Source organism: Vulpes vulpes, chromosome 9 (genome assembly GCF_048418805.1).
Source record: "Vulpes vulpes isolate BD-2025 chromosome 9, VulVul3, whole genome shotgun sequence".
NCBI classification, from domain to species: Eukaryota; Metazoa; Chordata; class Mammalia; order Carnivora; family Canidae; genus Vulpes; species Vulpes vulpes.
This window is the reverse complement of record NC_132788.1, coordinates 12542986-12563393: the sequence shown is the minus strand read 5'-3', so window position 1 is coordinate 12563393 and position 20408 is coordinate 12542986. Positions and strand designations below refer to the sequence as shown.

The window sequence follows — 20408 nt, the reverse complement described above, 5'->3', positions numbered from 1 at the left end:
TTTGTTTTGCATGTGAATGAATTTTTGACATCACATCTTTGGGAGTTTCCAAGTATTCTCAAATTGTAGAAATTCCAGGCATGTGGGTATAAACTCAAGCTGTGAAAATGTGTGTTTAGAAAAGAGGAGGCCATGCTATAAGATGCTATAAGGATCTAATGCATAACACGGTGACTATCACTGATAACACTGTATTGTATTACTGACATTTACAAAGAAAGTAGAACTTCAATATTTTTTCTCTCTCTCTCTCTCACACACACACACACGCACAAACACAAGGTAAATATGTGAGGTGATGGCGGTGTTAACTAGATGGGAGGACTCTACACAATGTCTACATGTATCAAATCAGTATGACATACACCTAAAATATCTTACAGTTTTATTTGTAATTTATACCTCATTGAAGCTGAATAAAATTTATGAGAATTATAAAAGTGTAAAAAAATGAGAATTATAAAAAAGTAAAAAAAATATAGAAAAAGAAAAGGGGGACAGACAACAAGCACTGCTATCCTAGTCACAGCTCTGGTCTCCAGTGGATATAGCTAGATTTTCCTACTTCCTCTCTCTGCTTCTATATTTTTCCAACTTTGGTGCCCTCCATTGATTCACAACCAGAAATGAATTTGCCCCAAGGAGACACTTGACAATGTCTACAGATGTTTCTGGTTGTTACAAGTGGGTTGGGGTTGCTATAGCTCTATAAGAAGCCATGAATGCTGCTAGATATCCTACCATGCAAACCCTCTACAGCAAAGAATTATCTAGCTCAAAATGTCAACTATGCCAGAAAAATGCTGGTATACCCATTCCCACACTATAGCAGGACAACTACTACAACTACTGCATTATATATTGCTCCTTTCAAAATATGCAATATATACTGTTACTCCTACTCAGAACCTTTCAACGGCTTCCAGTTTCCTTTGGAGTAAATGTAAAAGTGCTTTTCATGGCCTATAATGCCCAAGATGACCTGCTTCTGCTACCTCCTTGACTCACCTCCTGCTGCTGGTCCTCTCTCTTACTCCCCCTTCCCCCTGCTACAGCACTACCCTTGTTCTTTGGGCTTCTCTCCATTAATGTCTCTGCTCAAATGTCATTTCCTTACAGAGAACTTCCTTAACAACTCTATAAAAAAAAACAAGTAAACAAACTACAAACAACTACCCCATAACTCTCTCCAACCCTTACCTCAGGAGCATAAAATCAGATTAATCATAATCCTGGGTTCATGACATATACTCAATATTAATTCATGAGAAGGCCTCCCTCCCTCCCTTCTTTCTTTCCTTCCTTCTTTCCTTTCTTCCTTCATTTTTTCCTTCAAAATAACACAATTAAATGAATGAGTCCAACATCCATCATGAAAGCTCTCCCTTCATCCAAAATAATTACAATCCCAAATGTTATATTAACAGCTTTAAAAAAGTTATTTTATATTATTAAACACATCTATGTGTTTCACCTTAAAAGTATATGGTTTGGTTGTATGTGTTTGACTTCGTGAAAAATACATCAGATGTTTTTAATATCTATGAACTTATTGTCATTGATATTGACATTGCTAAGATCCACCTACGATGTTACATTGAGTTATCACATTCATTTTCATTGTTGCATAATATTCCCTGATTGAATATGCCACGACTTGCTTTTCCAATCCCTTCTTTGCAGACATTCATTTATTTGTAGGTTATTTGTCATCATAAGCTGGGTTGTTCCTGGGGAACATGTTCTAGAGTTCCTTTTGGGTTTCTCTCAATAGAACTCATCACCACCTGATATTTTATGTATACTTGGTTAATTTGTTGATTGTTCGGATCTTCTCGGAAGACTATAAATCCGAAGGAAGAAGCAGGAGGACATTATGTTAGGTGAAATAAGCCAGACAGAGAAAGACAAATACTGCATGGTATCATTCATATGTGGAATCTAAAAAAAAAAAAAAAATGAACTCAATATTGAACTTATAGAAGCAGAGAATAAAAGGGTGGTTGCCGGGAACTAGGGATAGAGGAAATGGGGAGATGTTGGTCAAAGGATACAAAGTTTCAGTTATAAAACCAGTAAGTCCTGTGAATCCAACATACAGCATGGTGACTACAGTTAAAAATACCATATTGCATACTTTAAAATTGCCAAAAGAAAAGGTATTATTTAAGAATTCTTACCACACATATAATGAAAGGTAACTATAAGGTGATGGATGTGTTAATAAACCTGATTATGGTAATCCTTTAGAATGTATACCAAATCTTCACATTGTACACTTTCAATGTATACAAATTTGTCAGTTATTCCTCAATAAAGCTGGAAAAAGTTAAAAAAAATATTTTCTGACTGAGTAAGTAGGATGAGGACAATTATTTATCACACTACTTATATTGACATTCATCAGATCATATTTATAGTTTTGATGGTCTAATGGTTATCAAAATAACTTAAAGCTTTAAAAATAAAATCTTCTCAAAGGTGCTGATATAATCATCTGAAGAAATAGAATATGAGGTAAAATGGACACCTGGATTAGAGTCTTGCTACTAATTCCGATGATCCTAATTCTCCAAACTTGCTGAAATATAATAAATAGAATTTTTACTTTTTACAAAGCTGGAAACAATGATTTCCTAGAGGGTGAAATCAAATGTAGATTCATGAGCCAGGTCCACGAGGAGGAAGCACAGACCCCCTCGCTGTAGTTGGCCACACGTGGAGCTTCTAACTAAAGACTTCAGAAGAACAAAAGTACTTCTTGACTGCTGCTGTGACTCTAGTGGTTCCGAAGGAAAGCAATTGTTTTGCCAATGTTATTATAAATTTAGAAGTCATTTACTTCCAAGTTCTAGTATGAATATTTTAAATTTCCTCACATTGGAGTCATAAAATTTCTGAAGGAATTTCTAAGAAAAACCAAAAGATTTCTGGAAGGGGAGCTAGATAAGAGGGGCAGAGCCGAAGAGAGGTTGTTTCTGACAATCAATCAGGTTGTTACTCACTGTTATTAGCATAAAGGGAATAGGAAAGTAATAAAATTAATGCCCCTCGAAGATATAGATACATTTTAGCACCGAAGGATTTGGGGCTCTGAGTAACTATTTTATAACTTCAGCTAAATCTTAAATTCTCTGAATCCTTAAAATGTCAAATGAGGGATATTCGACTTGCAAGCATAGTCTATCATGCTTCCAACTTCTTTGAATTTTGAATTTTCATATAAAGGGAACATTCATTTTGCTATCATCCTTCTGATCAAATTAGCTTTATGTGTTGTATAGAACTAGGATTTTCATTTACACACAGGGATTTGATTTGGTTTTCTTCACTACAACTGTTGCTATATATATATATATATATATATATATATATATATATTAATAAAAGCTCCAATGTGAAGTATTCTAATGAGTTGGAAAAGTTTTGCTTTAAAAATGATCCTCTTGCAATGATTCCCATTGCCATTTAGGGAGCTGCAAGGGTGGAGATTCCAAGGGTGGTATATTTTATCCACAAATGAAATGATAATGTGAACACACACGTGTTTGATCTGTGCCCCAGAGCTTGGCATAGCTGAAGGGAAAAGATGCATCCTTTGCTATCTTTTGAGTCCTCCACCCAAACCCAACCATCAAAGCAGAAATTTTACATGCTCCAAAAGATAGAGCTAAGATAAGTGAAAAGCTCTTCAGATATTTGTCTTAAAAATCCTGTGAGAGCATGAATTTGGATCATGAAAGAAGAGCTCAATTTGTACTTTTGATTTTTCCCAGTTTCGCATTTTTTAAAAATGTTCTTTCACCACCTCCATGTGCAGAAGGCGATGAGCTTGCTTTGTTTCCCAACTGACCTATTCATATCAAGTTAGTTACACCCACTTAAGTCCCCCCCCCCCCAATTTTGGCTAGTCCCACGGAGCCCTCCTATGGAGCTGGAAACTGATATAGAGACTTTTGCTTTTTATAGAGAATTCAACCCCTCAGTACCACAAGACACCCTTTCTTATTAAAGAACAAAATGCATGGAAGTTGTTAAAAACAAATCATTTTCCATTAGAAAAAAAGTTACATGATTGGAAAAAGAGAAGAGCACATTGCTGTAATTACCGGTGCATTAAGCAGGGAATGAACAGCTGCGTGAACTTGGAGTCCGTAGAATAACAGCCACTGAGCCAGCTTCCCCATATGGTCCAAGGGAGGAGGTGGGGCCTCGAGCTGCTTGGGGGTTGGCGAGGTGAGGAGGGGGCAAACTGGAATCCCATTCAAGTGAGAAACTCAGGCCAAGAAATGTCTGGCTTCCCCATCCAAGCCCAGCTTCCTCTTTGCGGCAGTGGGAAAATCCCCCTGGCCTCCATAACAAAAGCCTCTAAAATCAATGTTGTTTTTTCCTAAAGAGAGCAAAATGTGAGCCGGTTTCAGACTTTTGGCTACCCTGATACTAACAGAAAAGATGACCTCAGAAAGACTGAATCACTTCCTCAGCTTTCTTGGGGTGGGGCTATATTCCTTGGAATGATTGATATCACTTCATAAACACTATTGGATCTAGCAGTTTGCCTTCTTTCCCAATTAGAAGTAGGGTCCAGCCAACAGCCACGGGTCCTCGCCACCAGGTATTGGTCTCAATCTGTCGCAGCGAGAACCATGACCGCCTTCTAATTGGCATTCCCTTCAGAATTTGGCAAATTTGGTAAAAGCAGACCGGTACTATGGTAACCTTTCATTATCGATGCAAATCCTAGCAGAAAAGCATTCCATTCTTCTTACATTGTATGTCATAAATTAAACACAATAAATTTGATTGTGAAACCTCCTCGGAAGACATTCCTGAATAGACAGGGCAGAAAATGCTTGCATTATGCTGAACAGAGCCAAAATTTGATGGTCGCTGGAAGGGTTGGCTATAAGGAATCTAGCTATTTACAGGGGGAAATACCAAATAAGCTACATCATGTGCAAGGAGATGTTTTTGTGAGTACCATGTCCAAAACCATTCAAGTTTCCACTATATGAAGGTTATTATCACAGAGGATGGTGGCCAGCTGTTCTTCATTGCCACTGAAACAGAATGAGAGAGAGAGAGAAAAAAAAAGGGCATTAAAATGGAATTGGAGGAATTCAAGCTTCCTGAAAATTTGAGTTAACAGGAGAGGGATCCACTCCAGGGAGTTATATAATAGATGCCTTTCATTTGCTATAGTTTTTTTTTTTTTTTTAATGAAAAGAAGCACTTTTAAGATAGTTCAGGTACAATTTGTTCATCAGTAAAATCATGAATTTGATAATCTTACAAGATTTCTCCTACTGAAAAAAATCTGAAAAATCTTTCAGAATTAGGACTATGGGAAATTAGGCTGTGTCCAGAGGGTAATTTATTCAGTCATGCTATGGTGCAATGGAATCTCATAAAATGAGAGAGTATTACTAAAGGAATCCTTTCAGAAATGGGTGCATTTCATGCCATAGACTTAGGCATATTCCAAGAAGGAGTGTAATAATTTCCCCATAAATTAATTCAGGTCATCTTTAGAAATATCTAAATTTAAAAATAAAATTGAAATGCAGCATTCTACTCAAAGTAGGCACAATACTCTCTCTTAGGGAATTATTAGATTATAGCTGAACATATAGATACATGTTAAAACATCATTTGATGGGCACTAGAGTGTCCATTTGTATTTGATTTGTGGACTCGCTACTTAGGAATTTATAACTCTATTCAAGCAGGTAGTGAAATATTAACTTGGAGGACTTTCTTAATAAACCAATTAATAAATCAACCGTGGGAAGAACACTTATTCCAGTCTTTCACACATGGAGTAAATCCATCATTGCCAGACCTCTGAGTCCCATAGAACACTCTCTTTTATGTTTCCATTCAACTTGAATGAAACTTTCTACTAGATCTCATTCCAGATCCCCCAGGAGACAGAGCTACCTTTCAGCAATCAGTACTCTACCAAGGTCTGCACTCAAGTTTGAGCATTCTCAGTAGACATGAAATCAGAAATGCAGGATTACTGGATTTCACTCTGATGGCCTCTCTTCTCAGAAACCATTATAAAAGAATATCACCTTCCTTTGCGGCTCTTCTGACAGCTGACGTGTATCTCTATGACCTCGGCTTTCTAGGGACAAAATGACAATTTGTAGATAGCTTTAAACTTTAAAAGTTCTCCAAGCAGGAAGGAAAAGAGTAAAACAACAAAAGAATAGTTTTACTATGTAAGTGTATCTTGACTTAAACTCCTGGGCATTTAGGCCTCATGCCATGGCCCTCTGCATGAGTTAAGTGGAGTCAGAGATTTTTTTCCAAGTTATAGAACTGGTTACTTACTTCAGAAAGTACTCAGTTATTCAGTTTGAGCTACAGAGCATATAAACATGAACAAGTTTACCAGGGTCTGGAACTACAAGTGAAATTATTAATTTTCTCTCCTTTTTATCCTTTTATGGAGCATTACCAAGGGATCCAGTAAATTATCTGCTCGGTTTCCCTCCTTATAAATAATTTGTCCTCCATAGAGTGTGGAGTCCACTTCTGAATAAGAGATAGCTTATCACGGCAGTTGACAACAGGGACTCTGGACCCAGGCTGAATGGACTTGAAATCCAGCTTTGTCACTTGGCCTGCTTTGTGCCCTTCGGGTAAGTTACTGACCTCTGAGCTTCTCTTTCTTCCCCTGTAAAACTAGGATTTCACAGCACCCCTTTCTATATGACTGTTCTGAATATTCCTGAAAGTTGCTGGAATAGTTTGCCTATAGCTCTGTGAGATGAGCAGAGGAAGAAGAAAGATAAAACAGACCAGCACAAGAAAACCATGGGATCAAAAATAACTACTTTCTGCCCAAGAAGAAAAGCACCATGCTCCTTGATATGTGTCTCTGGTGCACCAATATATTAATCCACATTTTATTTAGAAGCAAAGGTAAATCTTTTACTTGTAAATGTGAACTACTGGATAAAATGGACCATAGTCAGCAATTTTTAGGGGAGGTAAGATGACATGCTATGAACATCCTACATTGTCGCACTTATCGGGAGCCTTTCCTGAACACAGTAGCAGTAAATAGATGGAAAGGAAGACGATGGGTAAAGGGTGACACTAGTCCATTTTAGTCAGTTAGTGCAAAATCCCAGAAGACGGGCAGCTGGAGTTAGGAGCCTCCTCTTCTCCATGCCCCGCATTCACTGTCCCCTTCACAGATTTAGAGACTGCCTTGGTCCTCCCAAAACTTTTAAGATCAATCATAAGTATGGCTTTATCCACTCATGTCTTCACTCGTCAACGTAACCAAGACTAACTGAGCGCCTACGTGCATCTGGGACTGCCAGGTGGCAGCATGGAAGATAGGCGGGGGTGGGGGGTGTGAAGAATGACTTACCTTCACAAAGGTGAATAAATAGGACACCATCCTGATCCTCAAAGAATGCATGATCTAGTGAGACGCATAAAACAAATGATCCAAAGCAAACAAAGATCAGAGCAAAAAAATCACATGGCACATGATGACAAAATGATGTGTGGGAAAGAGACCAAGTGAGAAGGAAGTGTCTAGCACTGCTTAGGAAAGGTTGGGGGGTTTGATGTAGGGCTACAAGGAAAAGAGGAATTAACACAGTGAAAAGGGAGAAAGGAGGGCAGCAGGAAGCAGCAGGGACAGAAGAAATGTCACAGTGTAGCCATCAAGGCCTACAAGAACTCCATGTGCACTGAGTGTGTCTGGCAGTGTGTATGGTTGGAATGCTGGGCCTTCTGCGGCCGCATGGGTTTTCCAAGCATGGGAGAAACACAGTGTTTTCAAAAGGCCACAAGTGACAGGGTGGTGGAAGGCCACTTCCGAAGTCTTGCTACCATCCTGGGTTATCTGATTTCCTGCAAGAAGAAAGCAAGGCAGGGTCCAAGCATGCTGCCAGGGTTTAAATGAAGAACGCACCATTTTCTTTAAAGACCAGCTTCCAGGAGTCTGGGAAGACAGTAACAGGATACTCTCTCCCATGTGGCCCGTGTCCCATCCAAACATCTTGAAAGAGACAATTCTGAGTGCCAGGAAGAAAGTATCTTAAGTCACAGTCCTCTCATTATCTTATGGTTTCACCCATGGGTAGGATCTACTTATTACACGTTACCTAAGTGACAAACGTAGCTGTCTTCCGTTAACGATGGCCAATACTGATTTGTGTTCAACAGCCTTTGGTCTAATTATGGAAAACATTCCTCATCACCTCAAATCCTGCAAAGGAGAGAAGAAAGAACCAGATTACCCAAGCCCAGGTGAGCAGACCCAGGAGGGTTTGAACATGGGTGTGGCTTGTGGAAAAAAAAAAACAACTGATGCCCCTCAAAGAGGGATTTTCACAGCTAAACTTCAGATTAGGAGGAGAAATAAACACCTCCAGCTTCCTCAGTTGCCACGACAGGAGACCTCATGGTGGATCATGGTGATCCAGGCCAGACAGGCCACAGGTTGGCACCTCCCTCAGCCTATAAGCTCACTCTCGGGGGGAAAATCCCGACCCCCTCCAAAGGTACGGTCGAAGCAACAGCAGAGCCTGCAGCAAGGCCTGCGATATCCGACCCTTCTCATTTAGATAATCCCGCCCTAAAAATTGATCTGGATTTGCCCTTACAGGCCTTAAATTTGATAGGACTCCACCGGGCCTGGTTTTCACGGCCCTGCAACACGGGCGAGAAAAGGACAATAATCACCGCATTTTCTCCACTTCTCCAGTTTCTCAGAAAGCAGCATGAGTCAGCCCTCGGCAAAGAGCAGGGCTGGAATCCGAGTCGGTAAACACGTCGTGGGGTGGACCGGGAGCGCCCCGCGGCCCCCTGGCTCCTTACCGGGGGGACGGATCGCGCTGCCTCTGCAAGCCCGGCTCAGCGAGCTAAGCCACCGAGCAGGTGCAGCGCGGGCATCCCGCACCCCGCAACCAGAAAGTCAGCCCGACCCCATCGGCGGGGCTCCACAGCCCCCGGAGAGGAATTCTTAGGACAAATAAATGGGGGCGGGTGTAAAGTGAGGGAGCGCAACACCTGTCTCTGCAGCTGGCCCGCAGACCTCCCTTTAATGTGCTGTCTGCTGGGAGGTGGGGGCGGCTCGGGTTACGCGGAGGCCTGAGCCTGCAGTGGGGCCTGCGGAAAGGAATTCCACGACCAGGAGATGTGAGGCTTGATCTGCGGCCAAAAACAATGGTGAAAAGGTACAAAATGAAAAGCTCCCGTCAGGACAAAAGCACTCAATCACCCAACAACACATAGCCCAGGGCCCCATAGCCTGGGGGAGGGGGGGGGGGCTTTTGAAGAAAATGCACCCCAAACCCAAGTCACAACTGGATTAACATCCTGGTTGATCCCCTTTTACCTTCTAAGGCTTCTCTGGCTGGGGCTACTTGTTGAAATCGAAATGAGAAGACTACAGCCGCCAGCAGCGCACAGTGTCTTCCTTTAAGGGCTGGTTCTGGCCGGTCTCGGAAAAGCAACTCGCAAGATTTATGCTCCTCTGCCTTCCGTCCATGTTTTTCTTTTTTTCCATTTAAGAGGGAATTTAGAGCAAAGTTGCCCATGGAACTCCAACCCGGTGCTGGAGAAGTCGTCGCTGACTTGCAAAATAACTGTGGCTTCAGCAGAATTGTGTGCCCAATAGTAACAGAGGTGAAGACCATAAAAATTGTGTGCACACATTTAAAAAAAAAAAAAGAAAGAAAGAGAAAGAAAGAAAGAAAGAAAGAAAGAAAGAAAGAAAGAAAGAAAGAAAAGAAACAGGAGAAAAGACCCTGGGATTAGGTAACCACAATGGATCTAAAGGGTTGTTTTGCCACATAGAACACAGAGATGTTTGAATAATGGGAACAAATAGAATGGAAGGGACGGTCTTTCCAAGAAAAGCTTAGGAGAGAGAGATTGATTCGTGGTGGCCCTCCTTCTTTGCCTCCAATGCCCATGGAATGGGAGTCCATGCTTAGAAATCCTACAATGGGAAGCAGAGTCATTCATGCCCCAGGCAGAGCCTGAATAAAATGCACTGACTTTGGAAAAGTACCAGTAAGATAAAATTCAAGATGAGCCTCCAGGATCTCTCAGCTCCTTGAAAGTTGGAGCTTTAGCAGGGACCTGCCCAGTGGGGGTCAATGAAGCAGGAAGTGAAGCCCTGGACACCAATGCCAAATTTGTTCTCTTTGAATTTGACTGTATGTGGATTCTGACTATAACAGATGGAATTGATTGGGTCAACAGTATGTGAAATGAGAAGGATGCCTGGCCCCAAGAAGGAAACAAGTGCCCCAGGTGTCCAGTCCCAAATATTTTGGCAGTGAATTTAGACAGGGGTGAGGGGAGGAATCATTTATTCATGGAAAACTTTCAATGAACTGTCTTTAAAAATGCCTAACATATCTATGGCCAGTTTCCACTGTAAACAGATATAAGCAAAGTTTCATTGTTAGTTTGAAGAAATGATTCCCCTTTATTGAATTTTTGCTTCATATTCTAATTAAAACATTAGTGACAGAGAACTCAGGTAAAATATGTTATCAGGACCTTAACACAAGCAAGTATTTGGTTTTTCAATGACACTCTCTTCCTGTTGTAACATTTGAAGAAACTTTCATCATTTCTAATATGTAAATATAGCTTCTTCTCTAGAATCATCTCCCTTTGTCCTTCAAATACACAGTCTCTCTCATTCTCTCTCTCTCTCTCTCTCTGTCAATAGGAGAGGACACACATTTGATTCATGTCCCCATTTGCATTTATGAACAAACCCCACCTCCATCACCATAAGAAATAATTGGAGTCTAGCCCTTACTCTGCTTCACTGAATATACTGAAGAAAACAGTCCATTATATCAGCACTGACTCTATTGAATGAGATGTTGATCTGCTTGGGCATTTTCACTGAGTTTGAAAATGCACGATTATAAGTGTTCCTAACTGTGGTGAATTATGAATCTGCATTTGACATCCATCATATCATTTGCTCTATGCTCTGTCTGGTGAGAAGAGGAATGGGGTCAAATAGCAATTAAAGTGTGGGCGCATTTCAAGAATTTGAAGCACTTTTCAATATTACTTATTTTCATCAAGTCTGCCAAGTATCAGTTTGCTCCACAGAAAGGCAATATTGTGGATCGAAAGGAAAAATATCTAGCAATTCACAATTTCTTTACGGCTATTGACAACATTGTGAAGTCACATAAATTTTTAGTCGATATTCATGCACATTGAGAATCCATTTGACACTTGATTTCAAACGTTGCCCTACTACCGAGAAACCATGACACAAATCCCACATTTCATTCGCAATAATCAGCTTAAAGTACTAAACATTACTTTTCTAGGTCTGAGACCATGTAAATAAAATTATATATTTTTTAAAGGCAGAAGATTGGCAGGAAACACAAATTTCATTTAAGCACTAGCTTAGAATTTCTTTATAGGAACAGGATTCAGCTCCAAAACGTTCTTGAAGGTGAAGATGGTAAATTAGACCATCACTTCCAGAAGCAAGTCTTTTATCTGTCATATAATGTAAGCTGTTTGTCCAAAGCAAATCCTGTTTAGAGGCAGATTCAAGTTTACTGCATACTTTTCAGGGATACCATTCCTATGCTATAGTCACAAGATACTGTTTTCTGACTTTCTTCCTTCTGCAGGCAGGAAAATATTAGGTAAACCTTTCTCAGACACAGAGTAGCGCTCTACCTCTATTTAGAATTACACTTGAAGGTAGTAGCCATCATAGTACGAGATAGGATCAAAAAAAAGTAATTTCAACTGTCTCGTGTTTATTTTTTTTTCCTCCACAAAAATGTAGTTCTCCTAAGTCTGGACCTTTAAAATAATTTATTGTGATTAGACAAGCCATGGTATGTAAACATTTCAATTTGACTTAATAAACAAGGATTAAATACCTCAATTTACTAAGTGAAATCTGGGGTGCAAAGATAAATAAGACAGTGTCCCAAGAGGGGAAAGAAAGCAGGCCTCCGTATATAACTGTATTATGAAGGAGAATGTTTTAAACACTTAATGAATTTGTATACGGAATCCTCTAAGAACACAGACGAAGAACAATAATTCTCTTGTGAGGCAAGGATGTCTTTAGGGGAAAGTGAAATTTGATATGTTTCTTGAGAATGAATGGAATTTCAACAAAGGAGATAGCAGGTAGTTATATCCTTAGAAGAGTGTGGGACAATCAGCTATGGCAGAGAGCCTAAGATAATCACGCTTTAGAAGAGGCTTTGCTGCCACTATCTTTCATAGGCTACTTGGGAGTTCAAAAAAATGGAAACGTCAAAATTGACTTGTACTTATGGTCAAAAAGAGAAGTATTGTTTGGTGGCCTGTAGTCTTTGCCCCTTCCCACAACCACCACCAAGTGCACAGCCAAGACTGTTGCCTACCCTCCCAGTCAAGAGATGAACATGAAGGCATGTTAATGGACAAAGCAAAGTAGCCTCTATCTCAATTCTCTACAGAAAGTGCTTGTACCAAGTTCACTAATGATATCCTTGACACTGAATGCTCCCTTCCCCAACCCCAAACGATCCTATTTCTCCTCTTGGCTGCATTTGACTATGTTGGACTCCTTCTTTTATTGAAACAGCTTTTCTGACCTTCCTAGAACCACCATTGCCCTCTTCTTTCAACCATTCTTAAAAGTCAATGTCATTGATTTCCATAGCTTTCACTAATCCTATATACTAATGAATTACAAATCTATGTCTCAAGAGCTGATCAGTTCTGAGTTCCAGACTTATGTATCCCCTACCTCTGACCATCATTTATTCTACTTAATCTTATATCACTAACAATAAAGCAATCACTAAATCCTGATTTTTATTCCTCATAACCAATCCACCTTTCTCTGTTCATGTAACCAAGAATCTAGTAAGGCCAAAGTGGCTGCTCCCAAATATTTCTTTTTTTTTAAGATTTTATTTATTTATTCATGAGACACACACTCACAGGGGGAGAGAGAGAGAGAGAGACAGAGAGAGGTGGAGACACAGGCAGAGAGAGAAGCAGGCTCCCTGCAAGGAAGTGCGATGTGGGACTCGATCCCGTGACTCTGGGACCACATCCTGAGCCAAAGGCAAACGTTTAACTGCTGAGCCACCCAGGCATCCCATGTCCCCAAATATTTCTGCAACAGTTCCTGAGCACTCCCACTTCCTCTGGTCTTTTCTTTCTATTTTATCATTCACGCTGTGGCCAGAATGTTTCTCCTCAATACAAATATGATTCTATCATATTTAAGCACACACACCTGTGCTTAAAACGGACTTCCAATTGTTTGATGTATAAGGTCCAAGGTACTTCATTATCTAGTGTTTTCTTACCTAACAAACTTCAGCAGAGTGAGCATTCTCCCCTTCGTATCTTGTGCAATCACTATACTGAACATCATTAGTTGTTATATTATGTGTGGCCATTTTTTCTTGCCCAGAATCAGCCCACTCACCCATTTTCCCCCATTTTTAATTGACGCAGTTTATTTATTTTTTAATTGACTCAGTTTAAATAGCGCCTGCCTCTGTAACCAACTTTCCCAACATGCCATCATCACTACCACCACAACCATGAGGTAAGGCACCTTACTATGTACATTTAAAATCTCACACTTCCTCTAGAATAGCATGTAGTATGCTTTTTTTTTTTACTTACTTACTTGGTTATGTATTTATTTTATCTTTTCTGCTCTAAACTGATCTCTATAAATACTAAGGGAAGATTTTTTCTTAATTATTATGTATCCTCCGTACACATCATAGAATCTGGCATACAGCAACTGCCTAATTACTATTCCTAGACAGAGAAATAGCATCGATATGTAAAGATCAAGTTCTGAAACAATTAGTGTTCTAATAATTTTGAGATATAATTAGAAAAAATCAAGGCTCGTAAAAGAGATTGATCCAGATGATGACAAAGTGATCTCTTTAAAATTTTTATGTTTTAATCTGATCTTATTAACAATAGGAAAAGAAAACAGATCTGTAAGCAAGAAAATGTGAACAGACTGTGGCTTTTGGAAACGGTAATGATGGCAACAGATGGAATAGGTTAGAGAGAAAGGATACCAATGAGGCATCTATTTTAAAAAGCTTAAAAGAATATAATGTTCAGGGGCTCAGACAGTAAAGTGGCTCCTTCAGCTCAGGTCATGATCTCAGAGTCCTGAGTTCAAGCCCCACATCCAACTCCCTGCTTAGGGGGTTTCTGCTTTTCCCTCTCTCTCTCTGCCCCTCCCACCACTTGTGCTCATGTGCATGTGCACACGTGTGCACCTTCTTTCTCTGACTCTGTCTCTATCTCAAACAGATAAATAAATAAAATTGTAAAAGCTTAAAAAAGAGGCAGTGAACCAGTATCACGGGAACAGGGATGAAAAGGAGAAAAAGGGTGTAAGAGGCAGTGTGGACATAGGACTGACAACACTAGGATTTCCTCTGAATGTGGAAGGTGGGGAAAGATGAATATAAGGCCTAAAAGAGTTGATATGGAGGACACAGGAAAACAAAAAGAGAACAAGGTAAGACTTAATTAGATCCTTTTGTCCTGATTCTGTCCTTGTTCTGATTCTGAGAGATACTCAATAGGTAATTAGAAATAAAGATTTGAAATCCAAAAGAAAAAAAATAAGTAGAGGTTGAGAAACACATTTGGGTTTCATTTGGAGTGAAGTGATGGCTGAAGGTCCAGTGTAAGAAAAAAAGGAGAGTAGGAAAAGGGATAGTCACTTAGTGGGGTTCTTGTGTCTGGGACAAGCAGAAGTCAAATAAATGAAGGAGGAGGAGAAGGCAGGCTGGTAGATACAGAAGGAGAAGTACAATGATGTCTGTAGTTTAATCACAGTAAAAAGAATATCAGAGAAGAGAAGCATGCATTATCTCAATTAATTTGGGGGGACTGACTAGGATAAGGACAAAAATTCACTCTTTGAGTTTAAAGTCGGTAGATAATTGGGGATGTTGAGAAAACAGTTTCAACTATGGGTTATGATTTGAAATGACATTACGGTGGGCTGAGGAGTAAGCAGAAGGTAAGAGAATTGAAGGCACACTCTTCCAATATGTGTAATGATAAAAGAAAGAAAAGAGGGATGCCTGGGTGGCTCAGTGGTTGAGCTTCTGCCTTTGGCTTAAGGTGTGATCCTGGAGTCCCAGGGTCGAGTCCCACCTCAGGCTTCCTGCACTGAGCCTGCTTCTCCCTCTGCCTAGGTCTCTGTCTCTCTGTCTCTCTGTCTGTGTCTCTCATGAATAAATAAATAAAATCTTTAAAAAGAAAGAAAGAAAGAAAAGAGATGCAGGTAGAATCAGAGAAAGACTTTCAAAAACATTGGAAGAGGAAGTCACGTGTGGAGGCTGAAGGGAAATATGCAGTGGAGCTGGAGATTGTGTCAGTGCATAAAAGCAGGGGATAATTTCAGAGGCCAGATTGCTGAGGAGAAAAGAAGGGGAAGGCCTAGAACACAAGTAGAAGTAATGAGTCGTTCATGGGAAAAAGCAAGGAAGAGAGCAAAATGATCCAATCTGTAGGTGAATGCAATAAGATTAGAAATAAGACTTCCTGAGTCTTCAGAGAGAGGTGTTAATGTCAACTAAAGCATAGACATAAAGCTCCATATTGGGCATGCTAATTAAAAGTGGCACTCCATGGATGCTGATTAAATATGGGATGGATGGTGGAAGAGATGACATAGAAAAGGAAGATGGGGCTAAATTATATTGAGATGTTAGTGAGTGTGGACTTTACCCTCTTGTAGGTGAGAGGGAACTGTTGAGGAAATGTAGTTAAGGGAGTGATGTGGAAGTGATATGCTGAGGATAGATGTTTCTGGAAGTTCTGGAGAGGAGGGATTTTACAGGTCCAAAGGAAGACACATAGTCGGCTGCAAGTGTGCACAGTAGTCTAACAAGAAGTACCACAGGGCAGAGAAGGTACAATAGAGTCAACACATATTTGGGGGGGACAATTGTACAGGACCTTGTGATTGCTTAGTGACTTAGGAAAAATGAGAAATCAAGGAAAACTATTTTGAATGATTGGACAGACTTTGATTTCCTAAAGGAGTAGGGGTGTAAAGCAGATATTAGAAGGAAAGATAGCTCAGTGTGTAGGATGGCAGGTTCTTGTCTGACTTTTGGATGGAGAAATTTAGTGGGCTGTTAGATGTGTAAGATTCATAAATGTGATAAGATTGAGGTGGTAAGTAAGCTGGTGGGATAAGAATATAGCCCAAGAATGTCAATAAGTAAGAGAATAGACAGAGGAAGATTAGACAGGGGATTATTCAAAGGAGAAGGGAAGGAAGGAAGGAAGGAAGGAGGGAAGGAAGGAAGGAAGGAAGGAAGGAAGGAAGGAAGGAAGGAAGGAAGGAAGGAAGGAAAGGAAGGAGAAATGAATTCAGTAGTATAGGAAGAGCTCCAAAACAAGAACATAATCCATAAAATCCAACACAGCAGTTGTGCTAAGTAAGCTAAACTGCAAAAAAGGCCCATTGGATTTAGCAGATTGAAAGTCATTTGGGGTTTTAGCAAAAGTACTTTCAGAAAATTAGCAACAGGAAAAGCCTGAATACAGTGACCTGAGACTAAATAAGACATAAGAAAATGACCTAGCGGGACAGTAAGATTAGATTGTCTTGAGCCTCACTCTGTGTGTTGGGAAGACCCACAAGAAGGTGAAGCCTAATAGCCTTTGAAGGAAGACTAGATACCCACCAGCCAGATTGGGAAGGGGCTCAAGGATGAACACCTGCAAAGCACAGAGGTCTGAGACTGGTTGGTTTGCTTAGAAAATACAAGGAGTTTTCTTAAAAGACACAATCATCTACAAGGCATTAACATGAATGGAACATGTGTGTAGAACAGAAGTCATGAGGTGAGACAAAGACAGGTCAGATCAGAAGAGCCTTTCAGGCCTTCTTGAGGAAAAGGAATTTTATCCTGAGGCAGTAGGGAGCCATGGCAAGATTGTAATCAATCTTGTGATTTATATTGACAGAATGAAGAGTCAGAAAAGGTTGGAGGCAAGATGAACATAGCAGGAAAGAAGATTTTACCACAGTATAGGAGGGAGATATAAATAAATAGAAGTATATAGGAGTATAAATTAATAGAAGAAATTAATAGGGTAAGAATTATCAAGACTTGGTGATTAAGTGGATGTGAAGAATAAGGAACAGAAGAAATAGGACTCAAGGGAAGGACCATAGTTTCTGGTTCAGTTGATTGAGGCGAAAGTCAATGTCACCAATTACATAAGTGAACAGAAAGATTTATTTGGAGAGGGGAAAAGATCATGACTGCAGTTTGAAATATTTTGTATTTGAGGTTTCTTTTAATGTCTCCAAGGGTTAAAATCCAGACAAGTTCCTGGACCTAGCATGCCTGATGTATTGGATAAGTCACAGAAATGTAGACTCTGAGATCAAGGACAGCTGAGGATCATCTTGAGTCTGGGCTGAAATTCACTTACACTGAAGTGACTCCCAAGGAAAAGGGAGGGTGGTGCAGAGTTACCTTCACACACTTCAAGGTGGTTCAGAAACTCCATCTTTTAGGCAGAAGTTGTTCTGGTAATTAAGCCTCCAGTGGGGGTGGGGGGTACAGGGTATGGTTGAATGAAATCAAACTATGTGGGCTGGAGTCATTCAGAGACTGGAAATCAAACTGGATCTGATGGATCCTTAAAATCACTTTTATGTACTCCCAAGGGCTGCTCACAACACGAGTGTGGGAATGGCATGGGTGGACCTAAACCCAGCGCCTTCAAGAACTCTCTAGAAATAGAGGATTCAGAGGCTCTGTGGGGAGGTAGCCTGTTGAAAAGAAGCCCACATTGACACAATATATGGCCAAAGCAGCTTAAGATGAAAATCTATCTGCCATGATGTGACCCAAACAAAGCAGGTCACTCAGTCCCTTGCAATTTCATGTGGCCTCTGTGACCCTGATGTTTATATTAACCTGATTGCAACTGTACACTCATTTGGAGAACGGATGGCTAGTATAATGAATTGGCTTTTATGCGATATCTCTCTTTCCCCTTGGCCTTGATCCCTGTAGATTGAATTGTTTCCAGGTCAATGTGAACCCTGCAGTGAATCTTCAGTCAGAGGGTATGATTTACATGGAGCATAGGTATTGTGCAAGAAAGCAATCTCTTCTCCATTTTAAATACAAAGTGTCATTTGCTCCAGAATAACTCAAGGCAATTTCTCATGTATGTGTGTGTGTGTGTGTATTTTTTTTTTCCCTAGGCACCCCCAAGTAGAATTTCCAGTGGGAATTTCAGAATAATTTTTCATTTAGAAGGATGGGAATCCTTGAAAGTTTTCAGGTTATGGAAGACTAAAGAGCAAGCAAGGATCATGTGGCCAAAGTAAAAATTTCCCAGGGAAATGTTTCAGGTCACTAAACAGAATGGAATTCATTTCAGGTTTAAGCTGTTTGCCTTGTGCTTTTATGATCTTTGTAGTAAAAAAAAAAAAATAGGAAACGAAATCTCAACAAAGATATAGTCAGAATTTGTGAGCAAGCTGATGAAGGCAAGTTTATCTGTGCTTTTACCTGCTTTAGTATAAAATTTAATGTATGTATCCAAAGAACATCATTATATTTTATGTTAAGCATAACAACATGAAATTTTACAAACTTAAAGCACAATAACTGATTCTGGCAAGGGCTAAAATTTATCATTGCCAAATACTTTCCACTCTAACCTCATTTCTTCTTGGTTGAAATTTGTACAAAAGCTTTCCCTCTAAGGGGCAGGGGTTTCTCTGCTCAGAGGTGAGGTGACTTTCTAAAAAGAAAATTTAAAGTCTTCTGAGCCACTTAAAGTCATAAGCACAAAAAGCAATAACCCCTATTGAACCTTTAAAATGTCAAAATTCTTGAACTTTAAATACAAAGACCCACAGAATGAGAATCAGTTGATTTTTCAGGTAAAAATTTAAAAGTTTTACGAATGGCTCAAAATTATATTGAATTTAGTTATGATAACTAAGTTTTAACAGCTTATGGAGATTAACATATACATATATTTAGAGAAAAAAACTGTGTGAAGCAGATATTTAGATCAAAATTTTGATAAAATGAAGAATCATAATACTAAATCAGAGTAGCATCTTTTACTAAATTATTTTATACACATGCAGAGTTTTACAAGTCGAAATGTCTTACAAACTTCTTCCTGAAATCAGAAGTCCCCTGTTACAACTCCATTCTCCACCAAACCACAAGTGACTACTGACAAGTGACTTTTAGCAGTTTATTCAGATCCCCACGTCCACAGTTCTAAGTAAGAAACTTTTCCTGCTGCCTCTTGATTTATAATTTGTAGGCATCATCTATTAACTTCCTACTAGAAAATAGGAAGCATCTTTACATCCCCTCACATCTTGTGTCCCTTTCTCTACATTCTTCAATGCAATTTATCATACTTTTATTATGATCATCTTAAGCATGATTGACTTTGTTTTTCTCAGCTACTAAATGTATTTTTTTTATTTGCTTTCATGATTTTCTGTCTTTATCATCAATGCTTTCAAGTTCTCCAAGTGTATTAAAAAGACTCTTGAATGCTCTTTGTCACATGGTCAAGCATGTCAAGGAGCCAGCAATTCAGCTGTATTGTGTGTGTGTGTGTGTGTGTGTGTGTGTTTTCTTTGCAGCTTCTTCCTTGAGTTCTCTGTCTCTGTCCAATCTGGAAATTGTGCTCTATGACTGCTCCTAAGTTGCTGTCCTGAAAAAAAAAAAAAAGTTGAAAGTCAAGTAGGTTATACGGTATGAATTATGTAAAGACTAATGTATTAAATTTTAGTTTCTTTGCACTAATTATGGGATAAGATGAAAACTGACTGAGCAGATTCTACACATGCCGGGGTTCTTTGGTTTAAAGGAGGAAAGTTTTGTGTAGACTGAATGAACTCTTGGTTTTACTGCAAAATAAAATAAATAGTTGATATTCCAAATTCTAAAAAAATATAGATTAGTCAGGTTTGCTTATTTGTTTGATATCATTGATATTTTTAATTCTTTAATACTCTCATGTAAAGAAGGAATGCAACATACTTTATAGTGGCAGATCAGCTTCAAGAAGTTTTGCAGACCATTATGACATAATTTGTAATTTAACACAATTATCAGTGAAGTAGGTGATAATCTTCATACTGCATTGGGGAAAGTCATCACTGAATACCTCATAAGTATGATGAACTATTTTTATTATATATATATATATATATATATACACACACACACACTCACATATATATATGAAGTTCATGCAATAGGATATGTATGAATCTGAAATCCCTTTCTTCTACTGAAAGATAATTTAAACTTAATTAAAACTTTACAAGCTAGGGCAGCCCCGGTGGCGCAGCG

The 20408-nt window shown here is 39.4% G+C and overlaps 1 long non-coding RNA gene across 1 annotated transcript; it reads right to left on the bottom strand.

Moving 5' to 3' along the window:
* Positions 1 to 368: 368 nt before the first annotated feature.
* On the bottom strand, positions 369 to 8229 carry LOC140594049 (uncharacterized). The gene is made up of 3 exons (XR_011994579.1): positions 4982 to 8229; positions 4110 to 4390; positions 369 to 1941 (listed from the first exon to the last, which is right to left on the bottom strand). It is a non-coding gene; the product is annotated as an uncharacterized lncRNA (long non-coding RNA).
* Positions 8230 to 20408: the final 12179 nt, after the last annotated feature.